Genomic DNA, 25,655 nt, shown 5'->3' with positions numbered 1-25,655 from the left:
CCAAGGATAATTTTTCAATCCTCACTAGACACAAGGAAGGTACCAGAGGACTGGAGAAATGCAAACGTGGTCCCATTGTTTAAAAAGGGATTGAAAGAAATGCCAAATAATTATAGGCCAGTTAGTCTTACGTCAATGGTGGGCAAATTAGTAGAATTAATCCTGAGAGCTAGGATTATCTGTCACATAGAACGGCATGGACTAGTCAGGGATAGTCAGCATGGATTTGTTTAAGGAAGATCTTGCCTCAGAAATTTGATTAAATTCTCTGAGGAAGTGACAAGAAGGGTTGATGAAGGTAGTGCAGTGGATGTGGTGTACATGGATTTTAGCAAAACATTTGACAAAGTCCCAAATGGCGGATTGGTCAACAAAGTGAAACCCATGGGATACAGGGTAATGTGGCAAACTGGATAAAACATTGGCTTAGTAACAGGAAACAAAGGGGAATGGTCGATGGCTGTCCTGCAATTGGAAAGTTCTTTCAAGTGGTATTCCACAGGGCTCGGTGTTGGAACCCTGACTTTGTGTTATATATTAACGATTTGGAACTGAACATGTGGAGCATGATTGGGAAATTTGCAGATGACACAAAAATTGGTGGAGTAATGGGCAGTGTAGCATAGCTACAATCTCCACAATAATATAGATGGGATATTTTTCTGTCTGGACTAATGGACTGTGGTTTGACTAGGGAAGTCACTGGGAAGTTAATGTGGCTTTGCAGCCTGCAGAGATAATTTGTTTTTCAGCTTGGGGAGATGAGATCATTACTGGGTGGAGACATTCTGAGAAGCTATGGAGGCAATTTTTGAGAAGCTTTGGAGAGCGGAGGTGCATTATGATCTTCTTGACACTGAGTCCACAATTCTCCCACAGTAAGATAGATTTAGAGTTGTATGTTTCTTTTCTTGTTGTTTAATGGGAAATTGAGTAATAACATTTAAGGTGTTATTGTAAGTTGCTCTTTTCGGATGTGAAGTTAAAAAGTTTAATATCGTATTCATAATAAAGTGCTGTTTTAAAAAAATACCAAATCCCTATTTTTTCCTGCAATCACACCTGAAGCAAATCATTCTTTCCACACAGTCTTATAAAATATTGGGGTTTTGGTCCAGTATCCGCAACCACTGCTGGGATCTGCTCTGGGATCATAATAAACAACAACACAGCAAATTACATTCACTGGGAACGGAGTCAGAGTGGACACTAACTCTTGATAATTGCAATGGAATTCTCTCCGCTGGGCATGAATAATTCTGGGTGGGTATCGGTTGAACTGCTGCAATCCAAGATCAGAATGAAAGGGGCTTTCAAACTGAGCTCAATCAATATTCTGTTATCAATATTCTTTTAGCTGAGCTGGGGAAGAGTTAAGAATAATGATGATATATCTGAGGCTTTTGGCAGGACTGAGCCACAAAGTATTGCAAACTTTATCTTGAAGGTCATAAATACACAAAATGAAAGAGAATGCAGTGAATGGAGGGAAGCATTTAATACCAATATACAACATTCTGGGAAATAAACTACAGATGCATTCACGTCTCAGGCCGAGAAAGCAAGAACGATGTGATGATGTTGATCCATTCGGTGTTAGCTGTATTGTCTAAAAGTCTTCAGTCTAGTGCTCCCTCGGTGACTGCATGGCTTAATCCCAACAGGCAGCAGGACAATATCATTCTATCTTTAACACATCTACTCAGTCCGAGCAGAATGTGACTGGTCTTGTGTTGAGTGGATGTTGTTCTGTAACGGATCTGCATCAGGAGATGGGTGAGAACGTGGAAAGCACAAGAAATATTCATGATTGCGAAATTTGTAGGAGTTGTGCAAACATTTGTTAAAATGACTTATGATACAAATTGTACATGTCAAATAACATCTCCCATTCCCCTGTCATACCCCTTCCTCATCCACTCATTCTATTCCCTGCCTTCCCCTGCACACCTCTCAGTTCCTTCATCCGCTTCCCAAATTCCACCCACATTCCCTCAGTCACAAATCAAAAATATTTTTGTTCAAATTCAGCCAAAGATACCACAGATTCAATAATGGTCGATGGGCCACAGAGAGAGGCTGATTCAGGCAGCACGGTAGCATGGTGGTTAACACAATTGCTTCACAGCTCCAGGGTCCCAGGTTCGATTCCTGGTTCGGGTCACTGTCTGTGTGGAGTCTCCACGTTCTCTCCGTGTCTGCGTGGGTTTCCTCCGGGTGCTGCGGTTTCCTCCCACAGTCCAAAGATGTGCAGGTTCGGTGGATTGGCCATGATAAATTGCCCTTAGTGTCCAAAATTGCCCTTAGTGTTGGGTGGGGTTACTGGGTTATGGGGATAGGGTGGAGGTGTGGGCTTGGGTAGGGTGCTCTTTCAAAGAGCCGGTGCAGACTCGATGGGCTGAATGGCCTCCTTCTGCACTGTAAATTCTATGATCTATGATGATGCATTGGCAAGGGGGGGCCTGGCTCTCATTACTGGCCAGGAGCTCCAGTTACACTGAGCAAATCTACTCAACAGCAAGACATGGGTAGTGAGTAACATACCTTCACTCCTCTCCAGAGCTCAGCCCCAGTTTTTGCAGAATGAACTAACTACTTTTTCCATCCCCTGCAAAACAAGAGAAAGCCAAAGTAAAATCCTCAGTGAAACTCAAAACAAGCTGGAAGTGACCGGTCATGTGCAGGAATCAGCAGCAAGTGCTTTTCCAGTCGACAAAGGCCCATCAGACAGTCACAGCTCACATCCATCACGGAAAAACTAGACACATCACAAACTGATAATAACACCAAGTCATTTTGAATTAGGCAGCACCCTGCTCCTTTTCAACTGGATGGGCCATGGTGGAAGGAGAATTACTTCAAATCAATTTGATCACCATTTAACCTTTCCCAAGAGACTACAGGCTATATAACCCAGTCTCCTAAATTACCCATTTTAGGGATCATTCTGGTGAATCTGAACCATTGCAAGGCCAATATCTGCTGAAATGAAATGAAAATCACTTATTGTCACAAGTAGGCTTCAATGAAGTTACTGTGAAAAGCCCCTAGTCGCCACATTCCGGCGCCTGTTCGGGGAGGCTGTTACGGGAATTGAACCGTGCTGCTGGCCTGCCTTGGTCTGCTTTCAAAGCCAGCGATTTAGCCCTGTGCTAAACAGCCCCGCCTGATGTGTGGTGCCCAGAACTTCAGGCAATACTTTGGATCAGGGCTGACCAAGGCTTCGTAAAGCTGGAATGTAACTTCCAGCCCTTTGTGCTTCCACCCAAGATAAAGAACATTTCATTAGCCTTTTTGATGCTTTCTGGACATGTCAGCTAGCTTTTAATGGGCCCTGAAATCTCTTTGCTCATCCACCGACCTCAGTTTCGAATCATTCAGTAAATAATCTAATTTATCTATTACCATCCCAGAGCAGATCCTAACAGTGGATACGGGACCAAAACCCCAATATTGTATTTTATTTTGTAAGACAGAGGAAAGAATATTACGCTCCAGAACAGATATAGGGATTTGGTATTTTAAAACAAAACTTTATGAACATAATATTAAACTCTTTAACATCACATCCGAAATATATATCTATCCCTTAAACAATACTACTCAATACAGTAAATACAATACCCTTAATAACGATCTCTATTCCCAACCAAACAACAGGAAAACCATACTACATCCCAATGGTATGGAGTATACTTGCTTTCTAGAACAGATTTAGTTCCTGTTAGAACCTCTGCTGACTTTGGCTGGATGTCTTCGAAAAGGTGCTTCAACGGTTTGTTTTAGCTTCCCCCTTGTCCTCAGACAAGTCCGCACTGCTTTAAATATTACTAATCGTTTTTTTAAACTATCCTTTTTTTATAGAATAATTTGCTTTATAATTTTTCCGATTAAGGGGCAATTTAGTGTGGCCAATCCACCTACCCTGCACATCTTTGGGTTGTGGGGGTGAGACTCATGCAGACATAAGATAATGTGCAAACTCCACACAGACAGTGACCTGAGGCTGGAACCAAATCCAAATCCTCGGCGCTGTGAGGCAGCAATGCTAACCATTCCGCCACCATGCCACCCTCTTCTTTATTAAACTATCCTACTGTGAGAGTATTAGACTTTACTTGTGGTCTAAATGTTAGCTAGATCAGAACACAACTCCAAAGCTTTCTCAAAATGTCTCAATACCTTAGCTCCACCCAGCAATGACATCATCGCCCCAGGCTGAAACTCATTAACTTCCCAGAGACACCCCCTTCGTCAAACAACAGTGAATTAGCCCAGGCTTTTATAAGGTCAATTTCACCTCTGGCTCCTAAAAGCTTTTTAGTCTTTCAAAACAAGATTATTTGAAAAACATGACTACTCCAGTCAGACACACTCTAACCTAGGCTTTTAACGCTTAAATTTCTAAATGTTTGTAATCCAATTTATCTACAATCCTGCATTTGTCACATCTCTTTCCTGGGCCTAGAGGAGGCCTCACACTTACACACATTGAACTCATTTGCCCCTGTTCCCTCAATTCTGTTCCCGCTAAAGAGATCAGTCAGCTTGCAGGCTTGAATATTCACTGGAGTTCAGAAGAATGAGAGGGGATCTCATAGAAACCTACAAAATTCTAACAAGACTGGACATAGTAGACGCAGGAAGGATGTTCCCGATGGTGGGTGTGTCCAGAACCAGGGGTCACAGTCTGAGGATACGGGGTAGATCGATTAGGACAGAGATAAGGAGCAATTTCTTCACCCAGAGAGTGGTCGGCATGTGGAATTCGTTACCACAGGTAGGCGTTGAGGCCAAAATGTTTTCAAGAAGCAGTTAGATAAAGCACTTACAGGGCAGCATGGTTAGCACTGCTGCCTCACGGCGCTGAGGTCCCAGGTTCGATCCCGGCTCTGGGTCACTATCTGTGTGGAGTTTGCACATTCTCCCCGTGTTTGGTGTGGTAAATAGTGAAATTCCCTCCCAAATCTCTCCCACACTTCATTCCGTTCAGACACTCCTTAAGTCTACCTCTTGATCATCTGCCCTAATGTCTCCCAGTGACTCAGTGTCATACCTTGTTAGATAATGCTGCAGTGAAGACCGTTAAATATTAATATAAACTGGTGTCTCTTCCCTAGGAAAGAAACTTTTTCAGTTTACTGAAAACAGCCTGTAATTATTCACCCTATTTAAACAAGCATATTCCACTGTTTGAACTAGCTACTTCATAAGCAGCACTGTTACCTCAAAGTTTTCATTATTTGTATTTCCCCCTACTAGGCGTCATGCTGGTGAATTCCACAGTGTTCTCACTGAATCTTCAACAGAAATGGCAACACACTGCCCTGAAAAGTCCTCTTTATGAAAGAGGAAGGGTTTGTGCCAAGGGGTGGGCGAGCTGTTCCACAAATATCCTGACATAGTCCTACTCATGGAATCATGCCTTGCAGACATGTGCAAAGACCATCATCACCATTCCTGGGTATGTTCTGTCCCACAGACTGGACAGATCGAGCAGAGGTGGCGGCTGGCACAGTGGGGTAGTCGGGAAGGGGGTGCCCTGAGAGTCCTCAACAGCAACTCTAGACCCTGGGAAGATTCATCATATCAGGTCAAACATTGGCAAGGAAACCTTCTGCTGATTCCTCCACATGCAGCCCCCCCTCTCCCCGCCATCAGCTGACTAATCAGTGCTCCTCCATGTTGAACACCACTTGTTGGAAGCACTGAGGGTGGCAAGGGCACAGAATATACTCTGGGTGGGGGGACTTCAATGTCCATCACCGAGACTGGCTCGGTAATACCACCACAGACCGAGCTGGCCGGGTCCTAAAGGACAGAGCTGCTAGACTGGGACTGCAGCAGGTGGTGAGGGAACCAACAAGAGGGAAAACATACGCGACCTCATCCTCCCCAACCTGCCTGCTGCAGATGCATCTGTCCCTGACAGTATCGGTGGCAGTGACCACTTGTGAGGGCGGAACGGTGACACAGTGGTTAGCACTGCTGCCTCACGGCGCCGAGGACCCGGATTCGATCACCGGCCTGGGTCACTGTCCGTGTGGAGTTTGCACATTCTCCCCGTGTCTGTGTGGGTCTCGCCCCCACAACCCAAAGATGTGCAGGGCATGGATTGGCCATGCTAAATTGCCCCTTAATTGGAAAAAAAAATTGTGTACTCTAAATTTATAGAAATAAAAGATAAAAAAGTGACCACATGCGGAAACAAAGTCCTGTCTTCACATTGAGGATACCCCCCATCGCGTTGTGTGGCACTACCACCGTGCTAAATGGGATAGACTTCAAACAGATCTAACAACTTGGGCATCCATCATGTGCTCCCCCACCTCCTCTACACCCCCCACCTCTGCCTCCACTACCCCCCCCACTGCCCCTGCCTCCACTATCCCCCCCAACTGCCCCCACCTCCAATACCCCCCCGCTGCCCCCGCCTCCAATACCCCCCATTGCCCCGCCTCCAATACCCCCCATTGCCCCGCCTCCAATACCCCCCCACTGCCCCCGCCTCCAATACCCCCCCATTGCCCCGCCTCCAATACCCCCCATTGCCCCGCCTCCAATACCCCCCCCACTGCCCCCGCCTCCAATACCCCCCATTGCCCCGCCTCCAATACCCCCCCACTGCCCCCGCCTCCAATACCCCCCCATTGCCCCGCCTCCAATACCCCCCATTGCCCCGCCTCCAATACCCCCCCACTGCCCCCGCCTCCAATACCCCCCCATTGCCCCGCCTCCAATACCCCCCATTGCCCCGCCTCCAATACCCCCCCCACTGCCCCCGCCTCCAATACCCCCCCACTGCCCCTGCCTCCAATACCCTCCCGCCTCCACTACCACTCCCCGCCTCCACTACCACTCCCCGCCTCCACTACCCCTCCCCGCCTCCACTACCCCCCACTGCCCCCGCCACCCCCCCACTGCCCCCGCCTCCACTACCCCCCCCACTGCCCCCGCCTCCACTACCCCCCCCCACTGCCCCCGCCTCCACTACCCCCCCCACTGCCCCCGCCTCCAATACCCCCCATTGCCCCGCCTCCAATACCCCCCATTGCCCCGCCTCCAATACCCCCCCACTGCCCCCGCCTCCAATACCCCCCCCACTGCCCCTGCCTCCAATACCCTCCCGCCTCCACTACCACTCCCCGCCTCCACTACCACTCCCCGCCTCCACTACCCCTCCCCGCCTCCACTACCCCCCACTGCCCCCGCCACCCCCCCACTGCCCCCGCCTCCACTACCCCCCCCACTGCCCCCGCCTCCACTACCCCCCCCACTGCCCCCGCCTCCACTACCCCCCCCACTGCCCCCGCCTCCACTACCCCCCACTGCCCCCGCCTCCACTACCCCCCCCACTGCCCCCGCCTCCACTACCCCCCCCACTGCCCCCGCCTCTACTGCCCCCCACTGCCCCCGCCTCCACTGTCCCCGCCTCCACTACCCCCCACTGCCCCGCCTCCACTACCCCCCACTGCCCCGCCTCCACTGCCCCCCACTGCCCCCGCCTCCACTACAATATGAAGTCAATATTTTTTGTAATTAAAATCCAATCTGGTTGGAGTGAAGGTGAGTTTGTGTGAATTGTAGACAGGGGGAGGGGCCTCACCTGTCCAGTGAACTGTCCGCCGCACACACCTGTCCAGAGGCCACAGGTTCAGCAGCGTCATCCCTGCAGCTGGAAAGAGAAGCAACAAGAGTCAGTGAGGAAAACAGAACGGGGGGAGGGGGAGGGGAGGAGGGGGAGGGGAGGGGAGGAGGGGGGGGAGGAGGGGGGGGGAGGGGAGGAGGGGGGGGAGGGGAGGAGGGGGGGAGGAGGGGGAGGGGAGGGGAGGAGGGGGGGGAGGAGGGGGGGGGAGGGGAGGAGGGGGGGGAGGGGAGGAGGGGAGGAGGGGGGGAGGGGGGGAGGGGGGGAGGGGGGGAGGGGGGAGGAGGAGGGGGGAGGGGGGGAGGGGGGGGGGAGAGGGGGGAGGGGGAGGAGGGGGGAGGGGGGAGGGGGGAGGGGGAGGGGGGGAGAGGGGGGGGAGGGGGGGAGGGGGGGGGGAGAGGGGGGAGGGGGAGGAGGGGGGAGGGGGGGGAGGGGGAGGAGGGGGGAGGGGGGGGAGGGGGGAGGGGGAGGGGGGGAGAGAGGGGGGGAGGGGGGGAGGGGGGGGGGAGAGGGGGGGAGGGGGAGGAGGGGGGAGGGGGGAGGGGGAGGGGGGGAGAGAGGGGGGGAGGGGGGGAGGGGGGAGGAGGGGGGGAGGAGGGGGGAGGAGGGGGAGGAGGAGGGGGGGAGGAGGGGGAGGAGGAGGGGGGGAGGAGGGGGGGAGGAGGGGGGAGGAGGAGGGGGGAGGAGGAGGGGGAGGGAGGAGGGGGGAGAGGGGGGGGAGGGAGGGGGGAGAGGGGGGGAGGGAGGGGGGCGAGGGGGGAGGGAGGGGGGCGAGGGGGGAGGGAGGGGGGAGAGGGAGGGGGAGAGGGGGAGAGGGGGGGAGGGAGGGGGGAGAGGGGGGGAGGGAGGGGGGCGAGGGGGGAGGGAGGGGGGCGAGGGGGGGAGGGAGGGGGGAGAGGGAGGGGGGAGAGGGGGAGAGGGGGGGAGGGAGGGGGGAGAGGGGGAGAGGGGGGGAGGGAGGGGGGAGAGGGGGGGGAGGGAGGGGGGCGAGGGGGGAGGGAGGGGGGCGAGGGGGGGAGGGAGGGGGGAGAGGGAGGGGGGAGAGGGGGAGAGGGGGGGAGGGAGGGGGGAGAGGGGGAGAGGGGGGGAGGGAGGGAGGGGGGCGAGGGGGGAGAGGGGGGGAGGGGGGAGGGAGGGGGAGGGAGGGGGGAGAGGGGGGAGGGAGGGGGGGAGGGAGGGGGAGAGGGGGGAGGGAGGGGGGGGAGGGAGGGAGGGAGGGGGGAGGGAGGGGGAGAGGGGGGAGGGAGAGGGGGGGAGGGGGGGAGAGGGGGGAGGGGGGGAGGGGGGGGAGGGGGAGGGGGGGGAGAGGGGAGGGGGAGAGGGGAGGGGGGAGGGAGGGAGGGGGGAGAGGGGGAGAGGGGGGAGGGACGGGGGGGTGGAGGGGGGGAGGGAGGGGGGAGAGGGGGGGAGAGGGGGAGAGGGGGGGAGGGAGGGGAGAGGGAGGGGGGCGAGGGGGGGGGGAGGGGGAGGGGGGGAGAGGGAGGGGGGAGAGGGGGGGGAGAGGGGGAGGGAGGGGGAGAGGAGAGGGGGGGAGGGGGGGGGGGCCCTACCCGGGCTGCACTTTGTTGCCGAAGCGCCTCCGCAGGATGAGCAGGACGGAGCTGAGCAGCAGGGCGGTGGTGCACATCCCGCAACTCCCGCGGCTCCGGCAGCAATAACCCCGGAGGCGGAGCTGCGCGGGAAACCACTGAGTGCTCACCTGTACCGGCCTGTGTACAACTGTACTTGTCTGTGTACAACTGCACCTGTCGGAGTACTCCTTGTACCTGCCTGTGTACACCTTGTACTTGCCTGTGTACACCTGTACCTGTACCTGTCTGTGTACACCTGTACCTGTCTGTGTACACCAGTACCTGCCTGTGTACACCTTGTACCTGTCTGTGTACACCTGTACTTGTCTGTGTACAACTGTACCTGGCTGTGTTCAACTGTACCTGTCTGTGTACACATTGTACCTGCCTGTGTACACCTTGTACCTGTCTGTGTACAACTGTACTTGTCTGTGTACAACTGCACCTGTCGGTGTACACCTTGTACCTGCCTGTGTACACCTTGTACTTGCCTGTGTACACCTGTACCTGTACCTGTCTGTGTACACCTGTACCTGTCTGTGTACACCAGTACCTGCCTGTGTACACCTTGTACCTGTCTGTGTACACCTGTACTTGTCTGTGTACAACTGTACCTGGCTGTGTTCAACTGTACCTGTCTGTGTACACATTGTACCTGCCTGTGTACACCTTGTACCTGTCTGTGTACAACTGTACTTGTCTGTGTACAACTGCACCTGTCGGTGTACACCTTGTACCTGCCTGTGTACACCTTGTACTTGCCTGTGTACACCTGTACCTGTACCTGTCTGTGTACACCTGTACCTGTCTGTGTACACCAGTACCTGCCTGTGTACACCTTGTACCTGTCTGTGTACACCTGTACTTGTCTGTGTACAACTGTACCTGGCTGTGTTCAACTGTACCTGTCTGTGTACACATTGTACCTGCCTGTGTACACCTTGTACCTGTCTGTGTACACCTGTAGCTGTCTGTGTACACCTTGTAGCTGTCTGTGTACACCTGTACCTGTCTGTGTACACCTGTACCTGCCTGTGTACACCTGTTCCTGTGTGTACACCTATACCTGTCTGTGAATACCTGTACCTGTCTGTGTACACCTCTACCTGTCTGTGTAAACCTGTACCTGTTTGTGTACACCTGTATCTGTGTGTACACCTGTACCTGTCTGTGTACACCTGTACCTTCTGTGTACACCTGTACCTGTCTGTGTACACCTGTACCTGTGTGTACACCTGTACCTGTCTGTGAATACCTGTACCTATCTGTGAATACCAGTACCTGTCTGTGTACACCTGTACCTGCCTGTGTACACCTGTACCTGTATCTGTATGTGTTCAACTGTACCTGTCTGTGTACACCTTGTTCCTGCCTGTGTACACCTGTACCTGTTTGTGTACACTTGTATCTGTGTGTACACCTGTACCTGTCTGTGTACACCTGTACCTTCTGTGTACACCTGTACCGTCTGGGTACACCTGTAACTGTGTGTACACCTGTACCGGTCTGTGAATACCTGTACCTATCTGTGAATACCAGTACCTGTCTGTGTACACCTGTACCTGTCTGTACAACTGTACCAGTCTGTGTACACCTTGTACCTGTCTGTGTACACCTGTACCTGTCTGTGACTACCTTGTACCTGTCTGTGTACACCTGTACCTGTCTGTGTGCACCTTGTAGCTGTCTGTGTACACCTGTAACTGTCTGTGTACACTGGGACCTGTCCGTGAATACCTTGTACCTGTCTGTGTAAACCTGTACCTGTCTGTGTATACCTGAACCTGTGTGTACACCTGTACCTGTGTGTACACCTGTACCTGTCTGTGAATACCTGTACCTGTCTGTGTACACCTGTACCTGTGTGTACACCTGTACCTGTGTGTACACCGTGTACCTGTCTGTGTACACCTGTACCTGTTTGTGTCCACCTGTATCTGTGTGTACACCTATACCTGTCTGTGTACACCTGTACCTTCTGTGTACACCTGTACCTGTCTGTGTACACCTGTACCTGTATCTGTCTGTGTACAACTGTACCTGTCTGTGTACACCTTGTACCTGCCTGTGTACACCTGTACCTGTCTGTGTACAACTGTACATGTCTGTGTACACCTTGTACCTGCCTGTGTACACCTGTACCTGTATCTGTCTGTGTACAACTGTACCTGTCTGTGTAAATCTTGTACTTGCCTGTGTACACCTGTACCTTTACCTGTCTGTGTACAACTGTACCTGTCTGTGTACACCTTGTACCTGCCTGTGTACACCTGTACCTGTCTGTGTACAACTGTACCTGTCTGTGTACACCTTGTACCTGCCTGTGTACACCTTTACCTGTACCTGTCTGTGTACACCTGTACCTGTCTGTGTGCACCTTGTACCTGTCTGTGTACACCTGTACTTGTCTGTGTACAACTGTACCTCGCTGTGTTCAACTGTACCTATCTGTGTACACCTTGTACCTGTCTGTGTACACCTGTACCTGTCTGTGTAGAACTGTACCTGTCTGTGTACACCTTGTAGCTGTCTGTGTACACCTGTACCTGTCGTGTACACCTTGTACCTGCCTGTGTACACCTTGTACTTGCCTGTGTACACCTGTACCTGTACCTGTCTGTGTACACCTGTACCTGACTGTGTACACCGTGTACCTGTCTGTGTTTACCTGTACCTGTCTGTGTACAACTGTATAGAGTAGACAGTCAGAGACTTTTTCCCCAGGTGGAACACACCATTACAAGGGGACATAAATTTAAGGTGAAAGGTGGAAGATATAGGAGGGATGTCAGAGGTAGGTTCTTTACCCAGAGAGTAGTGGGGGCATGGAATGCACTGCCTGTGGAAGTAGTTGAATCGGAAACATTAGGGACCTTCAAGCAGCTGTTGGATAGGTACATGGATTACGGGAAAATGATATAGTGTAGATTTATTTGTTCTTAAGGGCAGCACGGTAGCATTGTGGATAGCACAATTGCTTCACAGATCCATGGTCCCAGGTTCGATTCCAGCTTGGGTCATTGTCTGTGCGGAGTCTGCACGTCCTCCCCGTGTCTGCGTGGGTTTCCTCCGGGTGCTCCGGTTTCCTCCCACAGTCCAAAGATGTGCGGGTTAGGTGAATTGGCCAATGATAAATTGCCCTTAATGTCCAAATTGCCCTTGGTGGTGGGTGGAGGTGTTGAGTTTGGGTAGGGTGCTCTTTCCAAGAGCTGGTGCAGACTCAAGGGGCCGAATGGCCTCCTTCTGCACTGTAAATTCAATGATAATCTATGATTAATCTAGGACAAAGGTTCGGCACAACATCGTGGGCCGAAGGGCCTGTTCTGTGCTGTATTTTCTATGTTCTATGTTCTATGTTCTGTCTGTGTACACCTTGTACCTGCCTGTGTACACCTGCACCTCTCTGTGTACACCTGTACCTGTCCGTGAATACCTTGTACCTGTCTGTTTACACCTGTACCTGTCTGTGTACACCTGTACCTGTGTGTACACCTGTACCTGTCTGTGAATATCTGTACCTGTCTGTGAATACCTGCACCTGTCTGTGTACAACTATACCTGTGTGTACACCTGTACCTGTCTGTGAATACCTGTACCTGTCTGTGAATACCTGTCTGTGTACACCTGTACCTGTGTGTACACCTGTACCTGTCTGTGAATATCTGTACCTGTCTGTGTACACCTGTACCTGTCTGTGAGTACCTGTACCTGTCTGTGTACACCTGTACCTGTCTGTGTATACCGTGTACCTGTCTGTGTACACCTGTACCTGTTTGTGTACACTTGTATCTGTGTGTACACCTGTACCTGTCTGTGTACACCTGTACCTTCTGTGTACACCTGTACCGTCTGGGTACACCTGTACCTGTGTGTACACCTGCACCGGTCTGTGAATACCTGTACCTATCTGTGAATACCAGTACCTGTCTGTGTACACCTGTACCTGTCTGTACAACTGTACCAGTCTGTGTACACCTTGTACCTGTCTGTGTACACCTGTACCTGTCTGTGACTACCTTGTACCTGTCTGTGTACACCTGTACCTGTCTGTGTGCACCTTGTAGCTGTCTGTGTACACCTGTAACTGTCTGTGTACACCTTGAACCCGTCTGTGTACACCTTGTACCTGTCTGTGTACACCTGTACCTGTCTGTGTACACCTGTACCTGTCTGTGTACACCTTGTACCTGTCTGTGTACACCTGTACCTGTCTGTGTACACCTTGTACCTGTCTGTGGACATCTGTTCCTGTCAGTGTACACCTGTGCCTGTCTGTGTACACCTTGTACCTGTTGTGTACACCTGTACCTGTGTCTACACCTGTAGCTGTCTGTGTACACCTTGTACCTGTCTGTGTACACCTTGTACCTGTCTGTGTACACCTGTGCCTGTCTGTGTACACCTTGTACCTGCTTTTGTACACCTGTACCTGTGTCTACACCTGTACCTGTCTGTGTACACCTTGTACCTGTCTATGTACACCTGTACATGTGTGTACACCTGTACCTGTCTGTGTACACCTGTACCTTCTGTGTACACCTGTACCTGTCTGTGCACACCTGTACCTGTGTGTACACCTGTACCTGTCTGTGAATACCTGAACCTGTTTGTGTACACCTGTACCTGTCAGTGTACATCTGTACCTGTCTGTGTACACCTTGTACCTGTCTGTGTGCACCTGTCCCTGTCTGGGTGTGTGCACCTGTCCCTGTCTGGGTGTTTCCACCTGTCCCTGTCTGGGTGTTTCCACCTGTCCCTGTCTGGGTGTGTGCACCTGTCCCTGTCTGTGTGTGCATCTGTCCCTGTCTGTGTGTGCACCTGTCCCTGTCCGTGTGTGTGCACCTGTCCCTGTCTGGGTGTGTGCACCTGTCACTGCCTGGGTGTGTGCACCTGTCCCTGTCTGTGTGTGTGCACCTGTCCCTGTCTGGGTGTGTGCACCTGTCCCTGTCTGGGTGTCTGCACCTGTCCCTGTCTGGGTGTGTGCACCTGTCCCTGTCTGGGTGTCTGCACCTGTCCCTGTCTGGGTGTGCGCACCTGTCCCTGTCTGTGTGTGTGCACCTGTCGCTGTCTGTCTGTTTGCACCTGTCCCTGTCTGGGTGTGTGCACCTGTCCCTGTCTGGGTGTGTACACCGGTCCCTGTCTGGGTGTGTGCACCTGTCCCTGTCTGGGTGTGTGCAACTGTCCCTGCCTGAGTGTGTGCACCTGTCCCTGTCTGGGTGTGTACACCTGTCCCTGTCTGTGTGTGTACACCTGTCCCTGTCTGAGTGTGTACACCTGTCCCTGTCTGGGTGTGTGCACCTGTCCTTGTCTGGGTGTGTACACCTGTCCCTGTCTGGGTCTGTGCACCTGTCCCTGTCTGGGTGTGTACACCTGTCCCTGTCTGGGTGTGTACACCTGTCCCTGTCTGTGTTTCTGCACCTGTCCCTGTCTGGGTGTGTACACCTGTCCCAGTCTGGGTGTCTGCACCTGTCCCTGTCTGTGTGTGTGCACCTGTCCCTGTCTGGGTGTGTACACCTGTCCCTGTCTGGGTGTGTGCACCTGTCCCTGTCTGGCTGTGTACACCTGTCCCTGTCTGGGTGTGTGCACCTGTCCCTGTCTGTGTGTGCACCTGTCCCTGTCTGGGTGTGTACACCTGTCCCTGTCTGGGTGTGTGCACCTGTCCCTGTCTGGGTGTGTACACCTGTCAATGTCTGTGTGTGCACCTGTCCCTGTCTGGGTGTGTACACCTGTCCCTGTCTGGGTGTCTGCACCTGTCCCTGTCTGGGTGTGTACACCTGTCCCTGTCTGTGTGTACACCTGTCCCTGTCTGTGTGTGCACTTGTCCCTGTCTGGCCGTGTACACCTGTCCCTGTCTGGGTGTGTACACCTGTCCCTGTCTGTGTGTACACCTGTCCATGTCTGTGTGTCTGCACCTGTCCCTGTCTGGGTGTGTGCACCTGTCCCTGTCTGGGTGTGTACACCTGTCCCTGTCTGGGTGTGTACACCTGTCCCTGTCTGGGTGTGTACACCTGTCACTGTCTGGGTGTGTACACCTGTCCCCGTCTGGGTGTCTGCACCTGTCCCTGTCTGTGTGTGTACACCTGTCCCTGTCTGGGTGTGTACACCTGTCCCTGTCTGGGTGTCTGCACCTGTCCCTGTCTGGGTGTGTACAGCTGTCCCTGTCTGGGTGTGTACACCTGTCCCTGTCTGGGTGTCTGCACCTGTCCCTGTCTGTGTGTGTACACCTGTCCCTGTCTGGGTGTGTACACCTGTCCCTGTCTGGGTGTCTGCACCTGTCCGTGTCTGGGTGTGTACACCTGTCCCTGTCTGGGTGTGTACACCTGTCCCTGTCTGGGTGTGTACACCTGTCCCTGTCTGGGTGTGTACACATGTCCCTGTCTGGGTGTGTACACCTGTCTCTGTCTGTGTGTCTGCACCTGTCCCTGTCTGTGTGTGTGCACCTGTCCCTGTCTGGGTGTGTACACCTGTCTCTGTCTGTGTGTCTGCACCTGTCCCTGTCTGGGTGTCTGCACCTGTCCCTGTCTGGGTGTGTACACCTGTCCCTGTCTGGGTGTGTACACCTGTCCCTGTCTGGGTGTGTACACCTGTCACTGTCTGGGTGTCTGCACCTGTCCCTGTCTGGGTGTGTACACCTGTCCCTGTCTGGGTGTGTACACCTGTCCCTGTCTGGGTGTGTACACCTGTCCCTGTCTGGGTGTGTACACCTGTCACTGTCTGGGTGTCTGCACCTGTCCCTGTCTGTGTGTGCACACCTGTCCCTGTCTGGGTGTGTACACCTGTCCCTGTCTGGGTGTGTACACCTGTCCCTGTCTGGGTGTGTACACCTGTCCCTGTCTGGGTGTCTGCACCTGTCCCTCTCTGGGTGTGTACACCTGTCCCTGTCTGGGTGTGTACACCTGTCCCTGTCTGGGTGTGTACACCTGTCCCTGTCTGGGTGTCTGCACCTGTCCCTCTCTGGGTGTGTACACCTGTCCCTGTCTGGGTGTGCACACCTGTCCCTGTCTGGGTGTGTACACCTGTCCCTGTCTGGGTGTGTACACCTGTCCCTGTCTGGGTGTGTACACCTGTCCCTGTCTGGGTGTCTGCACCTGTCCCTCTCTGGGTGTGTACACCTGTCCCTGTCTGGGTGTGTACACCTGTCCCTGTCTGGGTTTCTACACCTGTCCCTGTCTGTGTGTGTACACTAGTCCCTGTCTGGGTGTGTACACCTGTCCCTGTCTGGGTGTCTGCACCTGTCCCTCTCTGGGTGTGTACACCTGTCCCTGTCTGGGTGTGTACACGTGTCCCTGTCTGGGTGTGTACACCTGTCCCTGTCTGGGTGTCTGCACCTGTCCCTCTCTGGGTGTGTGCACCAGTCCCTCTCTGGGTGTGTACACCAGTCCCTCTCTCGGTGTGTACACCAGTCCCTTTCTGTGTGTGTACAACTGTCCCTGTCTGGGTGTGTACACCTGTCCCTGTCTGGGTGCATACAACTGTCCCTGTCTGGGTGTGTACACCTGTCCCTGTCTGGGTGTGTGCACCTGTCCCTGTCTGGGTGTGTGCACCTGTCCCTGTCTGGGTGTCTGCACCTGTCCCTGTCTGTGTGTGCACCTGTCCCTGTCTGGGTGTGTACACCTGTCCCTGTCTGGGTGTGTACACTTGTCCCTGTCTGGGTGTGTACACCTGTCCCTGTCTGGGTGTGTACAGCTGTCCCTGTCTGGGTGTGTGCACCTGTCCCTGTCTGGGTGTGTGCACATGTCCCTGTCTGGGTGTCTGCACCTGTCCCTGTCTGTGTGTGCACCTGTCCCTCTCTGGGTGTGTACACCTGTCCCTGCCTGGGTGTCTGCACCTGCCCCTGTCTGTGTGTGCACCTGTCCCTGTCTGGGTGTCTGCACCTGTCCCTGTCTGGGTGTCTGCACCTGTCCCTGTCTGGGTGTGTACACCTGTCCCTGTCTGGCTGTGTACACCTGTCCCTGTCTGGGTGTCTGCACCTGTCCCTGTCTGGGTGTGTACACCTGTCCCTGTCTGGGTGTGTACACCTGTCCCTGTCTGGGTGTCTGCACCAGTCCCTGTCTGTGTGTGCACCTGTCCCTGTCTGTGTGTGTACACCTGTCCCTGTCTGGGTGTGTACACCAGTCCCTGTCTGTGTGTGTCCACCTGTCCCTGTCTGGGTGTGTACACCTGTCCCTGTCTGGGTGTGTACACCAGTCCCTGTCTGTGTGTGTGCACCTGTCCCTGTCTGGGTGTCTGCACCTGTTCCTGTCTGGGTATGTGCACCTGTCCCTGTCTGGGTGTCTGCACCTGTTCCTGTCTGGGTGTGTACACCTGTCCCTGTCTGTGTGTGTACACCTGTCACTGTCTGTGTGTGTACACCTGTCCCTGTCTGTGTGTGTACACCTGTCCCTTTCTGTGTGTGTACACCTGTCCCTGTCTGTGTGTGTGCACCTGTCCCTGTCTGGGTGTGTACACCTGTCCCTGTCTGGGTGTGTACACCTGTCCCTGTCTGGGTGTGTGCACCTGTCCCTGTCTTGGTGTGTATACTTGTCCCTGTCTGGGTGTGTACACCTGTCCCTGGCTGGGTGTGTACACCTGTCACTGTCTGTGTGTGTACACCTGTCCCTGTCTGGGTGTGTACACCTGTCCCTGTCTGGGTGTGTACATCTGTCACTGTCTGTGTGTGTACACCTGTCCCTGTCTGGGTGCGTACACCTGTCCCTGTCTGGGTGTGTACACCTGTCTCTGTCTGTGTGTGTACACTTGTCCCTGTCTGGGTGTCTACACCTGTCCCTGTCTGTGTGTGTGCACCTGTCCCTGTCTGGGTGTGTACACCTGTCCCTGTCTGGGTGTGTACACCTGTCCCTGTCTGGGTGTGTACACCTGTCCCTGTCTGGGTGTGTACACTTGTCCCTGTCTGGGTGTGTACACCTGTCCCTGTCTGTGTGTGTACACCTGTCCCTGTCTGTGTGTGTACACTTGTCCCTGTCTGGGTGTCTACACCTGTCCCTGTCTGTGTGTGTGCACCTGTCCCTGTCTGGGTGTGTTCACCTGTCCCTGTCTGGGTGTGTGCACCTGTCCCTGTCTGTGTGTGCACCTGTCCCTGTCTGGGTGTGTACACCTGTCCCTGTCTGGGTGTGTGCACCTGTCCCTGTCTGGGTGTGTACACCTGTCAATGTCTGTGTGTGCACCTGTCCCTGTCTGGGTGTGTACACCTGTCCATGTCTGGGTGTCTGCACCTGTCCCTGTCTGGGTGTGTACACCTGTCCCTGTCTGTGTGTACACCTGTCCCTGTCTGTGTGTGCACTTGTCCCTGTCTGGCCGTGTACACCTGTCCCTGTCTGTGTGTGTACACCTGTCACTGTCTGTGTGTGTACACCTGTCCCTGTCTGTGTGTGTACACCTGTCCCTTTCTGTGTGTGTACACCTGTCCCTGTCTGTGTGTGTGCACCTGTCCCTGTCTGGGTGTGTACACCTGTCCCTGTCTGGGTGTGTACACCTGTCCCTGTCTGGGTGTGTGCACCTGTCCCTGTCTTGGTGTGTACACTTGTCCCTGTCTGGGTGTGTACACCTGTCCCTGTCTGGGTGTGTACACCTGTCACTGTCTGTGTGTGTACACCTGTCCCTGTCTGGGTGTGTACACCTGTCCCTGTCTGGGTGTGTACACCTGTCACTGTCTGTGTGTGTACACCTGTCCCTGTCTGGGTGTGTACACCTGTCCCTGTCTGGGTGTGTACACCTGTCTCTGTCTGTGTGTGTACACTTGTCCCTGTCTGGGTGTCTACACCTGTCCCTGTCTGTGTGTGTGCACCTGTCCCTGTCTGGGTGTGTACACCTGTCCCTGTCTGGGTGTGTACACCTGTCCCTGTCTGGGTGTGTACACCTGTCCCTGTCTGGGTGTGTACACTTGTCCCTGTCTGGGTGTGTACACCTGTCCCTGTCTGTGTGTGTACACCTGTCCCTGTCTGTGTGTGTACACTTGTCCCTGTCTGGGTGTCTACACCTGTCCCTGTCTGTGTGTGTGCACCTGTCCCTGTCTGGGTGTGTACACCTGTCCCTGTCTGGGTGTGTGCACCTGTCCCTGTCTGGCTGTGTACACCTGTCCCTGTCTGGGTGTGTGCACCTGTCCCTGTCTGTGTGTGCACCTGTCCCTGTCTGGGTGTGTACACCTGTCCCTGTCTGGGTGTGTGCACCTGTCCCTGTCTGGGTGTGTACACCTGTCAATGTCTGTGTGTGCACCTGTCCCTGTCTGGATGTGTACACCTGTCCATGTCTGGGTGTCTGCACCTGTCCCTGTCTGGGTGTGTACACCTGTCCCTGTCTGTGTGTACACCTGTCCCTGTCTGTGTGTGCACTTGTCCCTGTCTGGCCGTGTACACCTGTCCCTGTCTGGGTGTGTACACCTGTCCCTGTCTGTGTGTACACCTGTCCATGTCTGTGTGTCTGCACCTGTCCCTGTCTGGGTGTGTGCACCTGTCCCTGTCTGGGTGTGTACACCTGTCCCTGTCTGGGTGTGTACACCTGTCCCTGTCTGGGTGTGTACACCTGTCACTGTCTGGGTGTGTACACCTGTCCCCGTCTGGGTGTCTGCACCTGTCCCTGTCTGTGTGTGTACACCTGTCCCTGTCTGGGTGTGTACACCTGTCCCTGTCTGGGTGTCTGCACCTGTCCCTGTCTGGGTGTGTACACCTGTCCCTGTCTGGGTGTGTACACCTGTCCCTGTCTGGGTGTGTACACCTGTCCCTGTCTGGGTGTCTGCACCTGTCCCTGTCTGTATGTGTACACCTGTCCCTGTCTGGGTGTGTACACCTGTCCCTGTCTGGGTGTCTGCACCTGTCCGTGTCTGGGTGTGTACACCTGTCCCTGTCTGGGTGTGTACACCTGTCCCTGTCTGGGTGTGTACACCTGTCCCTGTCTGGGTGTGTACACATGTCCCTGTCTGGGTGTGTGCACCTGTCCCTGTCTGTGTGTGTACACCTGTCCCTGTCTGGGTGTGTACACCTGTCTCTGTCTGTGTGTCTGCACCTGTCCCTGTCTGGGTGTCTGCACCTGTCCCTGTCTGGGTGTCTGCACCTGTCCCTGTCTGGGTGTGTACACCTGTCCCTGTCTGGGTGTGTACACCTGTCCCTGTCTGGGTGTGTACACCTGTCACTGTCTGGGCGTCTGCACCTGTCCCTGTCTGTGTGTGCACACCTGTCCCTGTCTGGGTGTGTACACCTGTCCCTGTCTGGGTGTGTACACCTGTCCCTGTCTGGGTGTGTACACCTGTCCCTGTCTGGGTGTCTGCACCTGTCCCTCTCTGGGTGTGTACACCTGTCCCTGTCTGGGTGTGTACACCTGTCCCTGTCTGGGTGTGTACACCTGTCCCTGTCTGGGTGTCTGCACCTGTCCCTCTCTGGGTGTGTACACCTGTCCCTGTCTGGGTGTCTGCACCTGTCCCTGTCTGTGTGTGCACACCTGTCCCTGTCTGGGTGTGTACACCTGTCCCTGTCTGGGTGTGTACACCTGTCCCTGTCTGGGTGTGTACACCTGTCCCTGTCTGGGTGTCTGCACCTGTCCCTCTCTGGGTGTGTACACCTGTCCCTGTCTGGGTGTGTACACCTGTCCCTGTCTGGGTTTCTACACCTGTCCCTGTCTGTGTGTGTACACCAGTCCCTGTCTGGGTGTGTACACCTGTCCCTGTCTGGGTGTCTGCACCTGTCCCTCTCTGGGTGTGTACACGTGTCCCTGTCTGGGTGTGTACACGTGTCCCTGTCTGGGTGTGTACACCTGTCCCTGTCTGGGTGTCTGCACCTGTCCCTCTCTGTGTGTGTACACCAGTCCCTCTCTGGGTGTGTACACCAGTCCCTCTCTCGGTGTGTACACCAGTCCCTTTCTGTGTGTGTACAACTGTCCCTGTCTGGGTGTGTACACCTGTCCCTGTCTGGGTGCATACAACTGTCCCTGTCTGGGTGTGTACACCTGTCCCTGTCTGGGTGTGTGCACCTGTCCCTGTCTGGGTGTGTGCACCTGTCCCTGTCTGGGTGTCTGCACCTGTCCCTGTCTGTGTGTGCACCTGTCCCTGTCTGGGTGTGTACACCTGTCCCTGTCTGGGTGTGTACACTTGTCCCTGTCTGGGTGTGTACACCTGTCCCTGTCTGGGTGTGTACAGCTGTCCCTGTCTGGGTGTGTGCACCTGTCCCTGTCTGGGTGTGTGCACATGTCCCTGTCTGGGTGTCTGCACCTGTCCCTGTCTGTGTGTGCACCTGTCCCTCTCTGGGTGTGTACACCTGTCCCTGTCTGGGTGTGTGCACCTGTCCCTGCCTGGGTGTCTGCACCTGTCCCTGTCTGTGTGTGCACCTGTCCCTGTCTGGGTGTCTGCACCTGTCCCTGTCTGGGTGTCTGCACCTGTCCCTGTCTGGGTGTGTACACCTGTCCCTGTCTGGCTGTGTACACCTGTCCCTGTCTGGGTGTCTGCACCTGTCCCTGTCTGGGTGTGTACACCTGTCCCTGTCTGGGTGTGTACACCTGTCCCTGTCTGGGTGTCTGCACCAGTCCCTGTCTGTGTGTGCACCTGTCCCTGTCTGTGTGTGTACACCTGTCCCTGTCTGGGTGTGTACACCAGTCCCTGTCTGTGTGTGTCCACCTGTCCCTGTCTGGGTGTGTACACCTGTCCCTGTCTGGGTGTGTACACCAGCCCCTGTCTGTGTGTGTGCACCTGTCCCTGTCTGGGTGTCTGCACCTGTTCCTGTCTGGGTGTGTGCACCTGTCCCTGTCTGGGTGTCTGCACCTGTTCCTGTCTGGGTGTGTACACCTGTCCCTCTCTGGGTGTGTACACCAGTCCCTGTCTGTGTGTCTGCACCTGTCCCTGTCTGGGTGTGTGCACCTGTCCCTGTCTGGGTGTGTGCACCTGTCCCTGTCTGGGTGAGTGTGCACCTGTCCCTGTCTGGGTGTCTGCACCTGTCCCTGTCTGCATGTGTGCACCTGTCCCTGTCTGGGTGTCTGCACCTGTCACTGTCTGGGTGTGTACACCTGTCCCTGTCTGGGTGTATGCACCTGTCCCTGTCTGGGTGTGTGCACCTGTCCCTGTCTGGGTGTGTACACCTGTCCCTGTCTGGGTGTGTACACCTGTCCCTGTCTGGGTGTCTGCACCTGTTCCTGTATGGGTGTGTACACCTGTCCCTGTCTGGGTGTGTACACCTGTCCCTGTCTGTGTGTGTACACCTGTCCCTGTCTGCGTGTGTACACCTGTCACTGTCTGTGTGTGTACACCTGTCCCTGTCTGTGTGTGTACACCTGTCCCTTTCTGTGTGTGTACACCTGTCCCTGTCTGTGTGTGTGCACCTGTCCCTGTCTGGGTGTGTACACCTGTCCCTGTCTGGGTGTGTACACCTGTCCCTGTCTGGGTGTGTGCACCTGTCCCTGTCTTGGTGTGTACACTTGTCCCTGTCTGGGTGTGTACACCTGTCCCTGTCTGGGTGTGTACACCTGTCACTGTCTGTGTGTGTACACCTGTCCCTGTCTGGGTGTGTACACCTGTCCCTGTCTGGGTGTGTACACCTGTCACTGTCTGTGTGTGTACACCTGTCCCTGTCTGGGTGTGTACACCTGTCCCTGTCTGGGTGTGTACACCTGTCCCTGTCTGGGTGTGTACACCTGTCCCTGTCTGGGTGTGTACACTTGTCCCTGTCTGGGTGTGTACACCTGTCCCTGTCTGTGTGTGTACACCTGTCCCTGTCTGTGTGTGTACACTTGTCCCTGTCTGGGTGTCTACACCTGTCCCTGTCTGTGTGTGTACACCTGTCCCTGTCTCTGTGTGTACACCTGTCCCTGTCTGGGTGTCTACACCTGTCCCTGTCTGTGTGTCTACACCTGTCACTGTCTGGGTGTGTACACCTGTCCCTGTCTGTGTGTGTACACCTGTCCCTGTCTGTGTGTGTACACCTGTCCCTGTCTGTGTGTGTGCACCTGTCCCTGTCTGGGTGTGTACACCTGTCCCTGTCTGGGTGTGTACACCTGTCCCTGTCTGGGTGTGTGCACCTGTCCCTGTCTGGGTGTGTACACTTGTCCCTGTCTGGGTGTGTACACCTGTCCCTGTCTGGGTGTGTACACCTGTCACTGTCTGTGTGTGTACACCTGTCCCTGTCTGGGTGTGTACACCTGTCCCTGTCTGGGTGTGTACACCTGTCCCTGTCTGGGTGTGTACACCTGTCCCTGTCTGGGTGTATACACTTGTCCCTGTCTGGGTGTGTACACCTGTCCCTGTCTGTGTGTGTACACCTGTCCCTGTCTGTGTGTGTACACTTGTCCCTGTCTGGGTGTCTACACCTGTCCCTGTCTGTGTGTGTACACCTGTCCCTGTCTGTGTGTGTACACTTGTCCCTGTCTGTGTGTGTACACCTGTCACTGTCTGTGTGTGTACACCTGTCACTGTCTGTGTGTGTACACCTGTCCCTGTCTGTGTGTGTACACCTGTCCCTGTCTGTGTGTGTGCACCTGTCCCTGTCTGGGTGTGTACACCTGTCCCTGTCTGGGTGTGTACACCTGTCCCTGTCTGGGTGTGTACACTTGTCCCTGTCTGGGTGTGTACACCTGTCCCTGTCTGGGTGTGTACACCTGTCCCTGTCTGGGTGTGTACACCTGTCCCTGTCTGGGTGTGTACACTTGTCCCTGTCTGGGTGTGTACACCTGTCCCTGTCTGTGTGTGTACACCTGTCCCTGTCTGTGTGTGTACACTTGTCCCTGTCTGGGTGTCTACACCTGCCCCTGTCTGTGTGTGTACACCTGTCCCTGTCTGTGTGTGTACACTTGTCCCTGTCTGTGTGTGTACACCTGTCACTGTCTGTGTGTGTACACCTGTCCCTGTCTGTGTGTGTACACCTGTCCCTGTCTGGGTGTGTACACCTGTCTCTGTCTGTGTGTGTACACCTGTCCCTGTCTGGGTGTGTACACCTGTCCCTGTCTGGGTGTGTACACCTGTCTCTGTCTGTGTGTGTACACCTGTCCCTGTCTGTGTGTGTACACCTGTCCCTGTCTGGGTGTGTGCACCTGTCACTGACTGGGTGTGTACACCTGTCCCTGTCTGTGTGTGTACACCTGTCCCTGTCTGGGTGTGTACACCTGTCCCTGTCTGGGTGTGTGCACCTGTCTCTGTCTGTGTGTGTACACCTGTCCCTGTCTGTGTGTGTACACCTGTCCCTGTCTGTGTGTGTACACCTGTCACTGACTGGGTGTGTACACCTGTCCCTGCCTGGGTGTGTACACCTGTCCCTGCCTGGGTGTGTACACCTGTCACTGACTGGGTGTGTACACCTGTCCCTGCCTGGGTGTGTACACCTGTCCCTGTCTGTGTGTGTACACCTGTCACTGACTGGGTGTGTACACCTGTCACTGTCTGGGTGTGTACACCTGTCCCTGTCTGGGTGTGTACACCTGTCCCTGTCTGGGTGTGTACACCTGTCCCTGTCTGGGTGTGTACACCTGTCCCTGTCTGGGTGTGTACACCTGTCCCTGTCTGGGTGTGTACACCTGTCTCTGTCTGTGTGTGTACACCTGTCCCTGTCTGTGTGTGTACACCTGTCCCTGTCTGGGTGTGTGCACCTGTCACTGACTGGGTGTGTACACCTGTCCCTGTCTGTGTGTGTACACCTGTCCCTGTCTGGGTGTGTACACCTGTCCCTGTCTGGGTGTGTGCACCTGTCCCTCTCTGGGTGTGTACACGTGTCCCTGTCTGGGTGTGTACACGTGTCCCTGTCTGGGTGTGTACACCTGTCCCTGTCTGGGTGTCTGCACCTGTCCCTCTCTGTGTGTGTACACCAGTCCCTCTCTGGGTGTGTACACCAGTCCCTCTCTCGGTGTGTACACCAGTCCCTTTCTGTGTGTGTACAACTGTCCCTGTCTGGGTGTGTACACCTGTCCCTGTCTGGGTGCATACAACTGTCCCTGTCTGGGTGTGTACACCTGTCCCTGTCTGGGTGTGTGCACCTGTCCCTGTCTGGGTGTGTGCACCTGTCCCTGTCTGGGTGTCTGCACCTGTCCCTGTCTGTGTGTGCACCTGTCCCTGTCTGGGTGTGTACACCTGTCCCTGTCTGGGTGTGTACACTTGTCCCTGTCTGGGTGTGTACACCTGTCCCTGTCTGGGTGTGTACAGCTGTCCCTGTCTGGGTGTGTGCACCTGTCCCTGTCTGGGTGTGTGCACATGTCCCTGTCTGGGTGTCTGCACCTGTCCCTGTCTGTGTGTGCACCTGTCCCTCTCTGGGTGTGTACACCTGTCCCTGTCTGGGTGTGTGCACCTGTCCCTGCCTGGGTGTCTGCACCTGTCCCTGTCTGTGTGTGCACCTGTCCCTGTCTGGGTGTCTGCACCTGTCCCTGTCTGGGTGTCTGCACCTGTCCCTGTCTGGGTGTGTACACCTGTCCCTGTCTGGCTGTGTACACCTGTCCCTGTCTGGGTGTCTGCACCTGTCCCTGTCTGGGTGTGTACACCTGTC

General features: G+C 54.8%; 1 long non-coding RNA gene across 1 annotated transcript; it reads right to left on the bottom strand.

Annotated features, from left to right (window-relative positions):
• Positions 1–1,479: 1,479 nt before the first annotated feature.
• LOC140394877 (uncharacterized) lies at positions 1,480–9,341 on the bottom strand. The gene is made up of 4 exons (XR_011936061.1): positions 9,196–9,341; positions 7,607–7,675; positions 2,545–2,608; positions 1,480–1,760 (listed from the first exon to the last, which is right to left on the bottom strand). It is a non-coding gene; the product is annotated as an uncharacterized lncRNA (long non-coding RNA).
• Between the last annotated feature and the right edge of the window lie 16,314 nt (positions 9,342–25,655).

This window comes from Scyliorhinus torazame, chromosome 18 (assembly GCF_047496885.1).
Source record: "Scyliorhinus torazame isolate Kashiwa2021f chromosome 18, sScyTor2.1, whole genome shotgun sequence".
Taxonomy (NCBI): Eukaryota; Metazoa; Chordata; class Chondrichthyes; order Carcharhiniformes; family Scyliorhinidae; genus Scyliorhinus; species Scyliorhinus torazame.
The sequence above is the reverse complement of the archived record's forward strand: the minus strand, read 5'-3'. Positions and strand labels throughout refer to the sequence as shown.